This window comes from Pleurodeles waltl, chromosome 1_2 (genome assembly GCF_031143425.1).
Source record: "Pleurodeles waltl isolate 20211129_DDA chromosome 1_2, aPleWal1.hap1.20221129, whole genome shotgun sequence".
NCBI lineage: Eukaryota > Metazoa > Chordata > Amphibia > Caudata > Salamandridae > Pleurodeles > Pleurodeles waltl.
Genome location: NC_090437.1, coordinates 632,591,012 through 632,611,231, shown reverse-complemented (window position 1 = coordinate 632,611,231; position 20,220 = coordinate 632,591,012). Strand labels below are relative to the sequence as shown.

The 20,220-nt window shown below is 34.7% G+C and overlaps 4 long non-coding RNA genes across 4 annotated transcripts; 3 read left to right on the top strand and 1 right to left on the bottom strand.

The window, feature by feature from the left end:
* Nucleotides 1-2,178: 2,178 nt before the first annotated feature.
* LOC138295750 (uncharacterized) lies at nucleotides 2,179-2,783 on the bottom strand. Its single transcript, XR_011203679.1, has 2 exons — nucleotides 2,703-2,783; nucleotides 2,179-2,327 (listed from the first exon to the last, which is right to left on the bottom strand). It is a non-coding gene; the product is annotated as an uncharacterized lncRNA (long non-coding RNA).
* Nucleotides 2,784-7,688: 4,905 nt separating this feature from the next.
* On the top strand, nucleotides 7,689-9,106 carry LOC138295747 (uncharacterized). The gene is made up of 2 exons (XR_011203678.1): nucleotides 7,689-8,582; nucleotides 8,958-9,106. It is a non-coding gene; the product is annotated as an uncharacterized lncRNA (long non-coding RNA).
* Nucleotides 9,107-12,912: 3,806 nt separating this feature from the next.
* On the top strand, nucleotides 12,913-14,330 carry LOC138295744 (uncharacterized). The gene is made up of 2 exons (XR_011203677.1): nucleotides 12,913-13,806; nucleotides 14,182-14,330. It is a non-coding gene; the product is annotated as an uncharacterized lncRNA (long non-coding RNA).
* A 4,034-nt stretch (nucleotides 14,331-18,364) lies between these two features.
* LOC138295742 (uncharacterized) lies at nucleotides 18,365-19,554 on the top strand. The gene is made up of 2 exons (XR_011203676.1): nucleotides 18,365-19,030; nucleotides 19,406-19,554. It is a non-coding gene; the product is annotated as an uncharacterized lncRNA (long non-coding RNA).
* The last annotated feature ends 666 nt before the right edge of the window (nucleotides 19,555-20,220 follow it).

Genomic DNA, 20,220 nt, shown 5'->3' with positions numbered 1-20,220 from the left:
TAATGGCTGCAAAAAGCAATCAACATACTCCGAAAGTTTTTCTGTCGGGCCCAATATACCCGATATTATAGGTCTTCCTGGTGGAAATGGTGAACCCTTATGTATTTTAGGTAGAGTGTACAAACATGGATACCGAGGGTGATGTACCTTCAAGTATAAGTATTCATCTTTATTAAGTAATCCCTTATGTTGCCACTCCAATAGATATCTGTTAATAGTACACATAAGCATAAAAATAGGATTATGTGGTAATTTCTCATAACAGGACACATCACTAAGCTGTGATACAATTTCGTTGTCATAATCCACCTTATTCATAATGACCACATTTCCACCTTTATCCGCAGGTCTAATGATAATATTTTTATTCTGTCTCAATTCTTGTAAAGCAGTGAGTTCTTCAATCTTTAAATTACTGGATATCTGTTGAGAATTATTCTTGATTAAATATTTGTCATAGTCCTGACACACTGCATCAAAAAATTTATCTAGAGAATTGGAAGCTAGAGATCTAGGAGTCCACCTAGATTTTAATTTGAGACCACTAGATATACTTTTATCCGAAACAATATCAAGATCATGTAAAATTCTCGCAGTAATATCAGGGTCTTCATCTCGTTCGACTAAAGATAATAAAACTGCTGTATCATGAATATCCTCAATAGACAGATTACTGGAGGAGGATTCAATTGTCTCAGAGTGCGTCAACCTGCCTGGGTTATTGTGAAAATGTTGTTTAAGTTTGAGTTTACGTACAAATTTAAATAAATCAATTTTGGATCTACAAGGGTCACCAAAATTTGTAGGACAGTAACTCAGACCTTTTAATAAAAGGTTTTTGATCCCTGTCGTTAATTCCAGACTTGATAAATTCACTATATTAATTAGTGATGTATTTTCAGAGTTCACATTTTCCTGTCTCGAGATCTCGTCTTGACGCCTTCCAACTCCTTTGTCATATTGCCCCTTTCCTCTACTGCCTCTCCTAGTCTTTTTGGTTGTCCCACCTCTTTGTTTAGAGCATTTCTGCCTCGTCTCATCCTCATTATTTCCACTAAAAAATTATTGCCACTTGAGGTAGTGTGAGCCAAAGTCCCAGCTCCACACTCTATATCACTGTCACTAGTTACCGAGGTGCTAACTGACGATGAGTCAGAAGACTTTGATATTCCTGAGCCCCGAAGGGGCCCCATTGTGTGAAACAGATGATCATATTTAGAAGCAAAAGTAAAAATTCTACCTGATAAATAATCTCTCTCGTCCCGCTTTAATTTGCGCGCTTTTCTTTGCATTATTTCCTCTTGATGTTTAAGTAAGATATCTTCCAAAATTCTGTAGTTTTTCTCGGTAGCTTCTCTAAGATCCAAAGATGTAATTTCCTGTTCTAGAGTACTAATTTCAATTTGTAATTGACTCACCTTTCTCTCTGAGTTAATAATCAATATATCCATGAGTTTCATTGAACTCGCTGTGAGTTCCTCTTCCCATAATACCAATAAATCTTCATCCAGATCATCATATGTGGGAAATATTTGAGACCTTAGGCCTCGAGGAATACGATTAAGTTTCTTATATTGTTTTAACGTTATTCCATCCCACCATTTAGATAATTCATTTTTCTTGATTCTCTCTAATTTAATAAATTTGCTCCTGAGGCCTTCCTTTGGTATAGTGCCCCCCGATTTATTAACAAGCATACCTCCCTTTGCTAAATTACTGAATAGTTCCTCTGCTGCCTTATTTCTATCCATAATGAAGTAAAATTATTCAATAGTACCTGTGCAGCCTCCTCTAATGCAAACAATACTGAAAACGGGGTGTAGTATGAGGAAATGGCGCTCAAAGTACTAGTCTGTCAGTATAAATATTGGGGAAACCCCACAAGGGAAACACCCAACCCTCAGAGGTCCTAAACCTCACACTAATAATATATTGCACAATGGGGTGACCCCTAGAAAAACACTGATAACAAATATTTAAACAAATCGTAATGTAAAAATATCCATCAAAATCTCCTCAAGTACATAAATGTAAAAGAGTGACCCAAAACAATATTATGAGTATAGAACAACGGGTAAAGCGGGAAGAAAACTGTAGCAATAGTAGTCCATAATTATTCAGATTAACGGATTATAACCAACTTTCGGTTACGCTTATTAAAGCAATTAGTCCACGGTATTTGATGAAAAATGTTTAATTGTTGAGCAATCTTTGATCCAAATTGTTCATATGTCCAAATTCAAGCCACATTCTGGTTACAAGATGTTCAAGCCAACACGTGTTTCGTCTTTGGGAGTGAATAACATCCCTAAACGACTTCTTCAGGGCTAAAAAATCATAGATAACACACATGAGTAATGGCCAATATGCTCAATTGTCAAATAACATATACGTGCACCCAAAGTGTGCATGCATAACCCATAAGGGAGAAATTCATTATCTAAAAGTGTATTATGCACCCCAAAGAGCAAAAAGTGTAAAATGTCTACAAAAGGAAAGGGACAAACCTCTCATATAAAACAAATAAAATAAATAGTCCATATCCTTAACAAAAAAAAAAAAAAAAATTATCTTTTTATATCTGTCACCACTGAACTACCTGTAAACCACATAACACCACTAGTATATCAATCCACATGCATTTAAATTATAGTGTACACCAAACACCAAACAAAACCATGATTTAAATTATGTTACTATACCTTACAGATCCAAAAAATAATCGAGAAATAAACTGTCGATCCAGCAATAATAAATTGTCCTATAGATTATTTCAACATCTGATATTTCCACTGCTGTCAAGAAAAACACACAATGAATATCAAAATAAAATAAGCCAACACATGGGTTTCATCATAAACTACACATACTTATTGTATCTACCATATTCAAAAATAAACAGAATATAATAAGAAAGCGCTTAGACGTACATGAAACAGGAGACGGAATATGCCGGTGATTCTTTTTGTATACTGATAATTCGAAATTGAGACGTGAGTGTTCTCGGTAGACTTGAGTATAAGATTTTGAGCAGGTTAACTGATGGATGAGACATTTATTTGATTTTTAGTAGGTGGTATATTTCAAATCAGATCGTCATAGTATTTTAGAGACTATTAAGTCTATATTGATTAATAATAAGCGCTTTCTTATTATATTCTGTTTATTTTTGAATATGGTAGATACGATAAGTATGTGTAGTTTATGATGAAACCCATGTGTTGGCTTATTTTATTTTGATATTCATTGTGGGTTTTTCTTGACAGCAGTGGAAATATCAGATGTTGAAATAATCTATAGGACAATTTATTATTGCTGGATCGACAGTTTATTTCTCGATTATTTTTTGGATCTGTAAGGTATAGTAACATAATTTAAATCATGGTTTTGTTTGGTGTTTGGTGTACACTATAATTTAAATGCATGTGGATTGATATACTAGTGGTGTTATGTGGTTTACAGGTAGTTCAGTGGTGACAGATATAAAAAGATATTTTTTTTTTTTTTTTTGTTAAGGATATGGACTATTTATTTTATTTGTTTTATATGAGAGGTTTGTCCCTTTCCTTTTGTAGACATTTTACACTTTTTGCTCTTTGGGGTGCATAATACACTTTTAGATAATGAATTTCTCCCTTATGGGTTATACATGCACACTTTGGGTGCACGTATATTTTATTTGACAATTGAGCATATTGGCCATTACTCATGTGTGTTATCTATGATTTTTTAGCCCTGAAGAAGTCGTTTAGGGATGTTATTCACTCCCAAAGACGAAACACGTGTTGGCTTGAACATCTTGTAACCAGAATGTGGCTTGAATTTGGACATATGAACAATTTGGATCAAAGATTGCTCAACAATTAAACATTTTTCATCAAATACCGTGGATTAATTGCTTTAATAAGCATAACCGAAAGTTGGTTATAATCCGTTAATCTGAATAATTATGGACTACTATTGCTACAGTTTTCTTCCCGCTTTACCCGTTGTTCTATACTCATAATATTGTTTTGGGTCACTCTTTTACATTTATGTACTTGAGGAGATTTTGATGGATATTTTTACATTACGATTTGTTTAAATATTTGTTATCAGTGTTTTTCTAGGGGTCACCCCATTGTGCAATATATTATTAGTGTGAGGTTTAGGACCTCTGAGGGTTGGGTGTTTCCCTTGTGGGGTTTCCCCAATATTTATACTGACAGACTAGTACTTTGAGCGCCATTTCCTCATACTACACCCCGTTTTCAGTATTGTTTGCATTAGAGGATGCTGCACAGGTACTATTGAATAATTTTACTTCATTATGGATAGAAATAAGGCAGCAGAGGAACTATTCAGTAATTTAGCAAAGGGAGGTATGCTTGTTAATAAATCGGGGGGCACTATACCAAAGGAAGGCCTCAGGAGCAAATGTATTAAATTAGAGAGAATCAAGAAAAATGAATTATCTAAATGGTGGGATGGAATAACGTTAAAACAATATAAGAAACTTAATCGTATTCCTCGAGGCCTAAGGTCTCAAATATTTCCCACATATGATGATCTGGATGAAGATTTATTGGTATTATGGGAAGAGGAACTCACAGCGAGTTCAATGAAACTCATGGATATATTGATTATTAACTCAGAGAGAAAGGTGAGTCAATTACAAATTGAAATTAGTACTCTAGAACAGGAAATTACATCTTTGGATCTTAGAGAAGCTACCGAGAAAAACTACAGAATTTTGGAAGATATCTTACTTAAACATCAAGAGGAAATAATGCAAAGAAAAGCGCGCAAATTAAAGCGGGACGAGAGAGATTATTTATCAGGTAGAATTTTTACTTTTGCTTCTAAATATGATCATCTGTTTCACACAATGGGGCCCCTTCGGGGCTCAGGAATATCAAAGTCTTCTGACTCATCGTCAGTTAGCACCTCGGTAACTAGTGACAGTGATATAGAGTGTGGAGCTGGGACTTTGGCTCACACTACCTCAAGTGGCAATAATTTTTTAGTGGAAATAATGAGGATGAGACGAGGCAGAAATGCTCTAAACAAAGAGGTGGGACAACCAAAAAGACTAGGAGAGGCAGTAGAGGAAAGGGGCAATATGACAAAGGAGTTGGAAGGCGTCAAGACGAGATCTCGAGACAGGAAAATGTGAACTCTGAAAATACATCACTAATTAATATAGTGAATTTATCAAGTCTGGAATTAATGACAGGGATCAAAAACCTTTTATTAAAAGGTCTGAGTTACTGTCCTACAAATTTTGGTGACCCTTGTAGATCCAAAATTGATTTATTTAAATTTGTACGTAAACTCAAACTTAAACAACATTTTCACAATAACCCAGGCAGGTTGACGCACTCTGAGACAATTGAATCCTCCTCCAGTAATCTGTCTATTGAGGATATTCATGATACAGCAGTTTTATTATCTTTAGTCGAACGAGATGAAGACCCTGATATTACTGCGAGAATTTTACATGATCTTGATATTGTTTCGGATAAAAGTATATCTAGTGGTCTCAAATTAAAATCTAGGTGGACTCCTAGATCTCTAGCTTCCAATTCTCTAGATAAATTTTTTGATGCAGTGTGTCAGGACTATGACAAATATTTAATCAAGAATAAATCTCAACAGATATCCAGTAATTTAAAGATTGAAGAACTCACTGCTTTACAAGAATTGAGACAGAATAAAAATATTATCATTAGACCTGCGGATAAAGGTGGAAATGTGGTCATTATGAATAAGGTGGATTATGACAACGAAATTGTATCACAGCTTAGTGATGTGTCCTGTTATGAGAAATTACCACATAATCCTATTTTTATGCTTATGTGTACTATTAACAGATATCTATTGGAGTGGCAACATAAGGGATTACTTAATAAAGATGAATACTTATACTTGAAGGTACATCACCCTCGGTATCCATGTTTGTACACTCTACCTAAAATACATAAGGGTTCACCATTTCCACCAGGAAGACCTATAATATCGGGTATATTGGGCCCGACAGAAAAACTTTCGGAGTATGTTGATTGCTTTTTGCAGCCATTAGTACATAATCTCCCTTCGTTTATTCGGGACACCACACACATTCTTAGTATCCTAAGTGATGTGGAGTGGGACAGTAATATGCTTCTGGTGACCTTAGATGTTGTATCACTTTATACATGTATTAATCATGACTTAGGTTTGGAAGCTTTAAAATATTTTTTGAACAGAAGACCTGCGGATCTATGGGAACATACTAAAATGTTATTAGATATGATCAACTTGATCACTAAAAATAATTTTTTCCTATTTAACATAATTTGGTATCTACAGAATCAAGGTGTAGCCATGGGCTCGAAGTTCTCTCCATCATATGCTAACTTATTTATGGGGTGGTTTGAACAGTCATGGATTTGGGGTCCTGGTGCTGCAGCTTGGCAGACGTTTATTTTATTTTGGGGACGCTACATAGACGATTGTTTTATGATTTGGACTGGAGGCAAAGAAAAACTTGTAGAATTTTGCAATTTTCTGAACTCTAATCACATGAATGTTAGATTTACTTATCAATTTAGTGATGAAAAGATTGAGTTTTTAGATGTAGAACTTTTTATTATGGAACATAAAATTCATAGTAGACTCTTTCGTAAAACAACTGCTTGTAACTCCATCCTTCATGCAACCAGTTCTCATCCCAAACATCAGATTGCAGCAATTCCTTTTGGTGAATTTTTAAGAGCTCGACGCAACTGTAGTCTAGATAATGAATTTATTGCTCAACTTAACGACATGGAGAGGAGGTTCACAATGCGTGGCTATTCGAATAAAATTATTAAGAAGGCTCGACATAGAGCACAGCACTTAGATAGAAATACAACATTAGAACTTATAGAACGTAATAAGTCTAAAGAGGCACGTGATACAGTTAGGTTTATCACTGAATATACTGATGCATCCCTTATTTTACAAAACTTTATGTTCAAACATTGGAAATTACTTTCACAGGACCCAATATTTAAGGATATTGCATTAGGGCCAATCAAGACATCCTTTCGTAGGGGTAAAACGTTGAGAAACCTTTTAAGTCCCAGCTTCACGACTATCCCTCCTAAAATAACTTGGTTATCTCAAAAAGAAGTTGGTTTCTACAGATGTGGCGCATGTGGAGTGTGTCGCTGGGCCTGTCATAAGTTAAAAGAATACCATCATGAGGGCAAATCATATTTAATATATTCTACTATGGATTGCAATTCCAATTATGTTGTGTATATAATACGATGTAAGTGTTCAAAAATCTATGTGGGCAGCACCATACGACCACTTAAAATTAGAATAAGCGAACACATGCGGGCACTTAAAAATGAGGATATGAGATATCCCCTGGTGACCCATATGGTCTCATGTTCTACACAAGGAGTTCAAAAGAGGTTTACATTTTTTGGTCTGGAACACATTGTACGTAACCCAAGAGGTGGCAATAGAGAGTTATATTTACGCCAACAGGAGGCATTATGGATAATGAGACTGAGGACTGTTGAAACTGGTCTTAATACTGATAGAGAACTAGAGTTCTTTTTGGGTGATTAATCATAACATTTTTGACTGTTTGTATATTAGTTTATATGTAATATTCTATGTACTATATAATATTTCTACTTGTTAACATTATCAAATGTATATGAGTGCTGAGCCAAAATTCTCATTTGTCTATTCTTTTAATAATAGTGGGGTTACTATTATTGATTTGTTCGTATATTTTTATTTTCTTTGGTTCCTCATAGTAATCACATATTATCTATTGTTGTTAATTAACGTGTGCTGCTATATATATGTAGTCGTTATAAAAAGTTAATATGGTGATTTCTCGAAATCTGATATAGTGAATTTTTCCCCCCCCTTTTTTTTTTTTTTTTTTTTTACATTATTCTTTTTTCTTAAGTACTATATAAGGGGTGCATTTATGCATCTATATTATCGGTAGTCATTTGTTAATAGTGGAATGTAGGCATTGTGAAGTGTGTGAAATCGGATCGTTTACGTGATTAGTCCGATTTCCATGCCTATTCCCTTTCTTCTGGAATGGTTTATCACCAACCCGGAAGTGTATTTAACTTCCGGGTCGATACGCGCGGCGTCAGCGTACTCGCTAGACGTACATGAAACAGGAGACGGAATATGCCGGTGATTCTTTTTGTATACTGATAATTCGAAATTGAGACGTGAGTGTTCTCGGTAGACTTGAGTATAAGATTTTGAGCAGGTTAACTGATGGATGAGACATTTATTTGATTTTTAGTAGATGGTATATTTCAAATCAGATCGTCATAGTATTTTAGAGACTATTAAGTGTATATTGATTAATAATAAGCGCTTTCTTATTATATTCTGTTTATTTTTGAATATGGTAGATACGATAAGTATGTGTAGTTTATGATGAAACCCATGTGTTGGCTTATTTTATTTTGATATTCATTGTGGGTTTTTCTTGACAGCAGTGGAAATATCAGATGTTGAAATAATCTATAGGACAATTTATTATTGCTGGATCGACAGTTTATTTCTCGATTATTTTTTGGATCTGTAAGGTATAGTAACATAATTTAAATCATGGTTTTGTTTGGTGTTTGGTGTACACTATAATTTAAATGCATGTGGATTGATATACTAGTGGTGTTATGTGGTTTACAGGTAGTTCAGTGGTGACAGATATAAAAAGATAATTTTTTTTTTTTTTTTTGTTAAGGATATGGACTATTTATTTTATTTGTTTTATATGAGAGGTTTGTCCCTTTCCTTTTGTAGACATTTTACACTTTTTGCTCTTTGGGGTGCATAATACACTTTTAGATAATGAATTTCTCCCTTATGGGTTATGCATGCACACTTTGGGTGCACGTATATGTTATTTGACAATTGAGCATATTGGCCATTACTCATGTGTGTTATCTATGATTTTTTAGCCCTGAAGAAGTCGTTTAGGGATGTTATTCACTCCCAAAGACGAAACACGTGTTGGCTTGAACATCTTGTAACCAGAATGTGGCTTGAATTTGGACATATGAACAATTTGGATCAAAGATTGCTCAACAATTAAACATTTTTCATCAAATACCGTGGACTAATTGCTTTAATAAGCGTAACCGAAAGTTGGTTATAATCCGTTAATCTGAATAATTATGGACTACTATTGCTACAGTTTTCTTCCCGCTTTACCCGTTGTTCTATACTCATAATATTGTTTTGGGTCACTCTTTTACATTTATGTACTTGAGGAGATTTTGATGGATATTTTTACATTACGATTTGTTTAAATATTTGTTATCAGTGTTTTTCTAGGGGTCACCCCATTGTGCAATATATTATTAGTGTGAGGTTTAGGACCTCTGAGGGTTGGGTGTTTCCCTTGTGGGGTTTCCCCAATATTTATACTGACAGACTAGTACTTTGAGCGCCATTTCCTCATACTACACCCCGTGTTCAGTATTGTTTGCATTAGAGGAGGCTGCACAGGTACTATTGAATAATTTTACTTCATTATGGATAGAAATAAGGCAGCAGAGGAACTATTCAGTAATTTAGCAAAGGGAGGTATGCTTGTTAATAAATCGGGGGGCACTATACCAAAGGAAGGCCTCAGGAGCAAATGTATTAAATTAGAGAGAATCAAGAAAAATGAATTATCTAAATGGTGGGATGGAATAACGTTAAAACAATATAAGAAACTTAATCGTATTCCTCGAGGCCTAAGGTCTCAAATATTTCCCACATATGATGATCTGGATGAAGATTTATTGGTATTATGGGAAGAGGAACTCACAGCGAGTTCAATGAAACTCATGGATATATTGATTATTAACTCAGAGAGAAAGGTGAGTCAATTACAAATTGAAATTAGTACTCTAGAACAGGAAATTACATCTTTGGATCTTAGAGAAGCTACCGAGAAAAACTACAAAATTTTGGAAGATATCTTACTTAAACATCAAGAGGAAATAATGCAAAGAAAAGCGCGCAAATTAAAGCGGGACGAGAGAGATTATTTATCAGGTAGAATTTTTACTTTTGCTTCTAAATATGATCATCTGTTTCACACAATGGGGCCCCTTCGGGGCTCAGGAATATCAAAGTCTTCTGACTCATCGTCAGTTAGCACCTCGGTAACTAGTGACAGTGATATAGAGTGTGGAGCTGGGACTTTGGCTCACACTACCTCAAGTGGCAATAATTTTTTAGTGGAAATAATGAGGATGAGACGAGGCAGAAATGCTCTAAACAAAGAGGTGGGACAACCAAAAAGACTAGGAGAGGCAGTAGAGGAAAGGGGCAATATGACAAAGGAGTTGGAAGGCGTCAAGACGAGATCTCGAGACAGGAAAATGTGAACTCTGAAAATACATCACTAATTAATATAGTGAATTTATCAAGTCTGGAATTAACGACAGGGATCAAAAACCTTTTATTAAAAGGTCTGAGTTACTGTCCTACAAATTTTGGTGACCCTTGTAGATCCAAAATTGATTTATTTAAATTTGTACGTAAACTCAAACTTAAACAACATTTTCACAATAACCCAGGCAGGTTGACGCACTCTGAGACAATTGAATCCTCCTCCAGTAATCTGTCTATTGAGGATATTCATGATACAGCAGTTTTATTATCTTTAGTCGAACGAGATGAAGACCCTGATATTACTGCGAGAATTTTACATGATCTTGATATTGTTTCGGATAAAAGTATATCTAGTGGTCTCAAATTAAAATCTAGGTGGACTCCTAGATCTCTAGCTTCCAATTCTCTAGATAAATTTTTTGATACAGTGTGTCAGGACTATGACAAATATTTAATCAAGAATAAATCTCGACAGATATCCAGTAATTTAAAGATTGAAGAACTCACTGCTTTACAAGAATTGAGACAGAATAAAAATATTATCATTAGACCTGCGGATAAAGGTGGAAATGTGGTCATTATGAATAAGGTGGATTATGACAACGAAATTGTATCACAGCTTAGTGATGTGTCCTGTTATGAGAAATTACCACATAATCCTATTTTTATGCTTATGTGTACTATTAACAGATATCTATTGGAGTGGCAACATAAGGGATTACTTAATAAAGATGAATACTTATACTTGAAGGTACATCACCCTCGGTATCCATGTTTGTACACTCTACCTAAAATACATAAGGGTTCACCATTTCCACCAGGAAGACCTATAATATCGGGTATATTGGGCCCGACAGAAAAACTTTCGGAGTATGTTGATTGCTTTTTGCAGCCATTAGTACATAATCTCCCTTCGTTTATTCGGGACACCACACACATTCTTAGTATCCTAAGTGATGTGGAGTGGGACAGTAATATGCTTCTGGTGACCTTAGATGTTGTATCACTTTATACATGTATTAATCATGACTTAGGTTTGGAAGCTTTAAAATATTTTTTGAACAGAAGACCTGCGGATCTATGGGAACATACTAAAATGTTATTAGATATGATCAACTTGATCACTAAAAATAATTTTTTCCTATTTAACATAATTTGGTATCTACAGAATCAAGGTGTAGCCATGGGCTCGAAGTTCTCTCCATCATATGCTAACTTATTTATGGGGTGGTTTGAACAGTCATGGATTTGGGGTCCTGGTGCTGCAGCTTGGCAGACGTTTATTTTATTTTGGGGACGCTACATAGACGATTGTTTTATGATTTGGACTGGAGGCAAAGAAAAACTTGTAGAATTTTGCAATTTTCTGAACTCTAATCACATGAATGTTAGATTTACTTATCAATTTAGTGATGAAAAGATTGAGTTTTTAGATGTAGAACTTTTTATTATGGAACATAAAATTCATAGTAGACTCTTTCGTAAAACAACTGCTTGTAACTCCATCCTTCATGCAACCAGTTCTCATCCCAAACATCAGATTGCAGCAATTCCTTTTGGTGAATTTTTAAGAGCTCGACGCAACTGTAGTCTAGATAATGAATTTATTGCTCAACTTAACGACATGGAGAGGAGGTTCACAATGCGTGGCTATTCGAATAAAATTATTAAGAAGGCTCGACATAGAGCACAGCACTTAGATAGAAATACAACATTAGAACTTATAGAACGTAATAAGTCTAAAGAGGCACGTGATACAGTTAGGTTTATCACTGAATATACTGATGCATCCCTTATTTTACAAAACTTTATGTTCAAACATTGGAAATTACTTTCACAGGACGCAATATTTAAGGATATTGCATTAGGGCCAATCAAGACATCCTTTCGTAGGGGTAAAACGTTGAGAAACCTTTTAAGTCCCAGCTTCACGACTATCCCTCCTAAAATAACTTGGTTATCTCAAAAAGAAGTTGGTTTCTACAGATGTGGCGCATGTGGAGTGTGTCGCTGGGCCTGTCATAAGTTAAAAGAATACCATCATGAGGGCAAATCATATTTAATATATTCTACTATGGATTGCAATTCCAATTATGTTGTGTATATAATACGATGTAAGTGTTCAAAAATCTATGTGGGCAGCACCATACGACCACTTAAAATTAGAATAAGCGAACACATGCGGGCACTTAAAAATGAGGATATGAGATATCCCCTGGTGACCCATATGGTCTCATGTTCTACACAAGGAGTTCAAAAGAGGTTTACATTTTTTGGTCTGGAACACATTGTACGTAACCCAAGAGGTGGCAATAGAGAGTTATATTTACGCCAACAGGAGGCATTATGGATAATGAGACTGAGGACTGTTGAAACTGGTCTTAATACTGATAGAGAACTAGAGTTCTTTTTGGGTGATTAATCATAACATTTTTGACTGTTTGTATATTAGTTTATATGTAATATTCTATGTACTATATAATATTTCTACTTGTTAACATTATCAAATGTATATGAGTGCTGAGCCAAAATTCTCATTTGTCTATTCTTTTAATAATAGTGGGGTTACTATTATTGATTTGTTCGTATATTTTTATTTTCTTTGGTTCCTCATAGTAATCACATATTATCTATTGTTGTTAATTAACGTGTGCTGCTATATATATGTAGTCGTTATAAAAAGTTAATATGGTGATTTCTCGAAATCTGATATAGTGAATTTTTCCCCCCCCTTTTTTTTTTTTTTTTTTTTTACATTATTCTTTTTTCTTAAGTACTATATAAGGGGTGCATTTATGCATCTATATTATCGGTAGTCATTTGTTAATAGTGGAATGTAGGCATTGTGAAGTGTGTGAAATCGGATCGTTTACGTGATTAGTCCGATTTCCATGCCTATTCCCTTTCTTCTGGAATGGTTTATCACCAACCCGGAAGTGTATTTAACTTCCGGGTCGATACGCGCGGCGTCAGCGTACTCGCTAGACGTACATGAAACAGGAGACGGAATATGCCGGTGATTCTTTTTGTATACTGATAATTCGAAATTGAGACGTGAGTGTTCTCGGTAGACTTGAGTATAAGATTTTGAGCAGGTTAACTGATGGATGAGACATTTATTTGATTTTTAGTAGATGGTATATTTCAAATCAGATCGTCATAGTATTTTAGAGACTATTAAGTGTATATTGATTAATAATAAGCGCTTTCTTATTATATTCTGTTTATTTTTGAATATGGTAGATACGATAAGTATGTGTAGTTTATGATGAAACCCATGTGTTGGCTTATTTTATTTTGATATTCATTGTGGGTTTTTCTTGACAGCAGTGGAAATATCAGATGTTGAAATAATCTATAGGACAATTTATTATTGCTGGATCGACAGTTTATTTCTCGATTATTTTTTGGATCTGTAAGGTATAGTAACATAATTTAAATCATGGTTTTGTTTGGTGTTTGGTGTACACTATAATTTAAATGCATGTGGATTGATATACTAGTGGTGTTATGTGGTTTACAGGTAGTTCAGTGGTGACAGATATAAAAAGATAATTTTTTTTTTTTTTTTTGTTAAGGATATGGACTATTTATTTTATTTGTTTTATATGAGAGGTTTGTCCCTTTCCTTTTGTAGACATTTTACACTTTTTGCTCTTTGGGGTGCATAATACACTTTTAGATAATGAATTTCTCCCTTATGGGTTATGCATGCACACTTTGGGTGCACGTATATGTTATTTGACAATTGAGCATATTGGCCATTACTCATGTGTGTTATCTATGATTTTTTAGCCCTGAAGAAGTCGTTTAGGGATGTTATTCACTCCCAAAGACGAAACACGTGTTGGCTTGAACATCTTGTAACCAGAATGTGGCTTGAATTTGGACATATGAACAATTTGGATCAAAGATTGCTCAACAATTAAACATTTTTCATCAAATACCGTGGACTAATTGCTTTAATAAGCGTAACCGAAAGTTGGTTATAATCCGTTAATCTGAATAATTATGGACTACTATTGCTACAGTTTTCTTCCCGCTTTACCCGTTGTTCTATACTCATAATATTGTTTTGGGTCACTCTTTTACATTTATGTACTTGAGGAGATTTTGATGGATATTTTTACATTACGATTTGTTTAAATATTTGTTATCAGTGTTTTTCTAGGGGTCACCCCATTGTGCAATATATTATTAGTGTGAGGTTTAGGACCTCTGAGGGTTGGGTGTTTCCCTTGTGGGGTTTCCCCAATATTTATACTGACAGACTAGTACTTTGAGCGCCATTTCCTCATACTACACCCCGTGTTCAGTATTGTTTGCATTAGAGGAGGCTGCACAGGTACTATTGAATAATTTTACTTCATTATGGATAGAAATAAGGCAGCAGAGGAACTATTCAGTAATTTAGCAAAGGGAGGTATGCTTGTTAATAAATCGGGGGGCACTATACCAAAGGAAGGCCTCAGGAGCAAATGTATTAAATTAGAGAGAATCAAGAAAAATGAATTATCTAAATGGTGGGATGGAATAACGTTAAAACAATATAAGAAACTTAATCGTATTCCTCGAGGCCTAAGGTCTCAAATATTTCCCACATATGATGATCTGGATGAAGATTTATTGGTATTATGGGAAGAGGAACTCACAGCGAGTTCAATGAAACTCATGGATATATTGATTATTAACTCAGAGAGAAAGGTGAGTCAATTACAAATTGAAATTAGTACTCTAGAACAGGAAATTACATCTTTGGATCTTAGAGAAGCTACCGAGAAAAACTACAAAATTTTGGAAGATATCTTACTTAAACATCAAGAGGAAATAATGCAAAGAAAAGCGCGCAAATTAAAGCGGGACGAGAGAGATTATTTATCAGGTAGAATTTTTACTTTTGCTTCTAAATATGATCATCTGTTTCACACAATGGGGCCCCTTCGGGGCTCAGGAATATCAAAGTCTTCTGACTCATCGTCAGTTAGCACCTCGGTAACTAGTGACAGTGATATAGAGTGTGGAGCTGGGACTTTGGCTCACACTACCTCAAGTGGCAATAATTTTTTAGTGGAAATAATGAGGATGAGACGAGGCAGAAATGCTCTAAACAAAGAGGTGGGACAACCAAAAAGACTAGGAGAGGCAGTAGAGGAAAGGGGCAATATGACAAAGGAGTTGGAAGGCGTCAAGACGAGATCTCGAGACAGGAAAATGTGAACTCTGAAAATACATCACTAATTAATATAGTGAATTTATCAAGTCTGGAATTAACGACAGGGATCAAAAACCTTTTATTAAAAGGTCTGAGTTACTGTCCTACAAATTTTGGTGACCCTTGTAGATCCAAAATTGATTTATTTAAATTTGTACGTAAACTCAAACTTAAACAACATTTTCACAATAACCCAGGCAGGTTGACGCACTCTGAGACAATTGAATCCTCCTCCAGTAATCTGTCTATTGAGGATATTCATGATACAGCAGTTTTATTATCTTTAGTCGAACGAGATGAAGACCCTGATATTACTGCGAGAATTTTACATGATCTTGATATTGTTTCGGATAAAAGTATATCTAGTGGTCTCAAATTAAAATCTAGGTGGACTCCTAGATCTCTAGCTTCCAATTCTCTAGATAAATTTTTTGATACAGTGTGTCAGGACTATGACAAATATTTAATCAAGAATAAATCTCGACAGATATCCAGTAATTTAAAGATTGAAGAACTCACTGCTTTACAAGAATTGAGACAGAATAAAAATATTATCATTAGACCTGCGGATAAAGGTGGAAATGTGGTCATTATGAATAAGGTGGATTATGACAACGAAATTGTATCACAGCTTAGTGATGTGTCCTGTTATGAGAAATTACCACATAATCCTATTTTTATGCTTATGTGTACTATTAACAGATATCTATTGGAGTGGCAACATAAGGGATTACTTAATAAAGATGAATACTTATACTTGAAGGTACATCACCCTCGGTATCCATGTTTGTACACTCTACCTAAAATACATAAGGGTTCACCATTTCCACCAGGAAGACCTATAATATCGGGTATATTGGGCCCGACAGAAAAACTTTCGGAGTATGTTGATTGCTTTTTGCAGCCATTAGTACATAATCTCCCTTCGTTTATTCGGGACACCACACACATTCTTAGTATCCTAAGTGATGTGGAGTGGGACAGTAATATGCTTCTGGTGACCTTAGATGTTGTATCACTTTATACATGTATTAATCATGACTTAGGTTTGGAAGCTTTAAAATATTTTTTGAACAGAAGACCTGCGGATCTATGGGAACATACTAAAATGTTATTAGATATGATCAACTTGATCACTAAAAATAATTTTTTCCTATTTAACATAATTTGGTATCTACAGAATCAAGGTGTAGCCATGGGCTCGAAGTTCTCTCCATCATATGCTAACTTATTTATGGGGTGGTTTGAACAGTCATGGATTTGGGGTCCTGGTGCTGCAGCTTGGCAGACGTTTATTTTATTTTGGGGACGCTACATAGACGATTGTTTTATGATTTGGACTGGAGGCAAAGAAAAACTTGTAGAATTTTGCAATTTTCTGAACTCTAATCACATGAATGTTAGATTTACTTATCAATTTAGTGATGAAAAGATTGAGTTTTTAGATGTAGAACTTTTTATTATGGAACATAAAATTCATAGTAGACTCTTTCGTAAAACAACTGCTTGTAACTCCATCCTTCATGCAACCAGTTCTCATCCCAAACATCAGATTGCAGCAATTCCTTTTGGTGAATTTTTAAGAGCTCGACGCAACTGTAGTCTAGATAATGAATTTATTGCTCAACTTAACGACATGGAGAGGAGGTTCACAATGCGTGGCTATTCGAATAAAATTATTAAGAAGGCTCGACATAGAGCACAGCACTTAGATAGAAATACAACATTAGAACTTATAGAACGTAATAAGTCTAAAGAGGCACGTGATACAGTTAGGTTTATCACTGAATATACTGATGCATCCCTTATTTTACAAAACTTTATGTTCAAACATTGGAAATTACTTTCACAGGACCCAATATTTAAGGATATTGCATTAGGGCCAATCAAGACATCCTTTCGTAGGGGTAAAACGTTGAGAAACCTTTTAAGTCCCAGCTTCACGACTATCCCTCCTAAAATAACTTGGTTATCTCAAAAAGAAGTTGGTTTCTACAGATGTGGCGCATGTGGAGTGTGTCGCTGGGCCTGTCATAAGTTAAAAGAATACCATCATGAGGGCAAATCATATTTAATATATTCTACTATGGATTGCAATTCCAATTATGTTGTGTATATAATACGATGTAAGTGTTCAAAAATCTATGTGGGCAGCACCATACGACCACTTAAAATTAGAATAAGCGAACACATGCGGGCACTTAAAAATGAGGATATGAGATATCCCCTGGTGACCCATATGGTCTCATGTTCTACACAAGGAGTTCAAAAGAGGTTTACATTTTTTGGTCTGGAACACATTGTACGTAACCCAAGAGGTGGCAATAGAGAGTTATATTTACGCCAACAGGAGGCATTATGGATAATGAGACTGAGGACTGTTGAAACTGGTCTTAATACTGATAGAGAACTAGAGTTCTTTTTGGGTGATTAATCATAACATTTTTGACTGTTTGTATATTAGTTTATATGTAATATTCTATGTACTATATAATATTTCTACTTGTTAACATTATCAAATGTATATGAGTGCTGAGCCAAAATTCTCATTTGTCTATTCTTTTAATAATAGTGGGGTTACTATTATTGATTTGTTCGTATATTTTTATTTTCTTTGGTTCCTCATAGTAATCACATATTATCTATTGTTGTTAATTAACGTGTGCTGCTATATATATGTAGTCGTTATAAAAAGTTAATATGGTGATTTCTCGAAATCTGATATAGTGAATTTTTTCCCCCCCTTTTTTTTTTTTTTTTTTTTTACATTATTCTTTTTTCTTAAGTACTATATAAGGGGTGCATTTATGCATCTATATTATCGGTAGTCATTTGTTAATAGTGGAATGTAGGCATTGTGAAGTGTGTGAAATCGGATCGTTTACGTGATTAGTCCGATTTCCATGCCTATTCCCTTTCTTCTGGAATGGTTTATCACCAACCCGGAAGTGTATTTAACTTCCGGGTCGATACGCGCGGCGTCAGCGTACTCGCTAGACGTACATGAAACAGGAGACGGAATATGCCGGTGATTCTTTTTGTATACTGATAATTCGAAATTGAGACGTGAGTGTTCTCGGTAGACTTGAGTATAAGATTTTGAGCAGGTTAACTGATGGATGAGACATTTATTTGATTTTTAGTAGATGGTATATTTCAAATCAGATCGTCATAGTATTTTAGAGACTATTAAGTGTATATTGATTAATAATAAGCGCTTTCTTATTATATTCTGTTTATTTTTGAATATGGTAGATACGATAAGTATGTGTAGTTTATGATGAAACCCATGTGTTGGCTTATTTTATTTTGATATTCATTGTGGGTTTTTCTTGACAGCAGTGGAAATATCAGATGTTGAAATAATCTATAGGACAATTTATTATTGCTGGATCGACAGTTTATTTCTCGATTATTTTTTGGATCTGTAAGGTATAGTAACATAATTTAAATCATGGTTTTGTTTGGTGTTTGGTGTACACTATAATTTAAATGCATGTGGATTGATATACTAGTGGTGTTATGTGGTTTACAGGTAGTTCAGTGGTGACAGATATAAAAAGATAATTTTTTTTTTTTTTTTTGTTAAGGATATGGACTATTTATTTTATTTGTTTTATATGAGAGGTTTGTCCCTTTCCTTTTGTAGACATTTTACACTTTTTGCTCTTTGGGGTGCATAATACACTTTTAGATAATGAATTTCTCCCTTATGGGTTATGCATGCACACTTTGGGTGCACGTATATGTTATTTGACAATTGAGCATATTGGCCATTACTCATGTGTGTTATCTATGATTTTTTAGCCCTGAAGAAGTCGTTTAGGGATGTTATTCACTCCCAAAGACGAAACACGTGTTGGCTTGAACATCTTGTAACCAGAATGTGGCTTGAATTTGGACATATGAACAATTTGGATCAAAGATTGCTCAACAATTAAACATTTTTCATCAAATACCGTGGACTAATTGCTTTAATAAGCGTAACCGAAAGTTGGTTATAATCCGTTAATCTGAATAATTATGGACTACTATTGCTACAGTTTTCTTCCCGCTTTACCCGTTGTTCTATACTCATAATATTGTTTTGGGTCACTCTTTTACATTTATGTACTTGAGGAGATTTTGATGGATATTTTTACATTACGATTTGTTTAAATATTTGTTATCAGTGTTTTTCTAGGGGTCACCCCATTGTGCAATATATTATTAGTGTGAGGTTTAGGACCTCTGAGGGTTGGGTGTTTCCCTTGTGGGGTTTCCCCAATATTTATACTGACAGACTAGTACTTTGAGCGCCATTTCCTCATACTACACCCCGTGTTCAGTATTGTTTGCATTAGAGGAGGCTGCACAGGTACTATTGAATAATTTTACTTCATTATGGATAGAAATAAGGCAGCAGAGGAACTATTCAGTAATTTAGCAAAGGGAGGTATGCTTGTTAATAAATCGGGGGGCACTATACCAAAGGAAGGCCTCAGGAGCAAATGTATTAAATTAGAGAGAATCAAGAAAAATGAATTATCTAAATGGTGGGATGGAATAACGTTAAAACAATATAAGAAACTTAATCGTATTCCTCGAGGCCTAAGGTCTCAAATATTTCCCACATATGATGA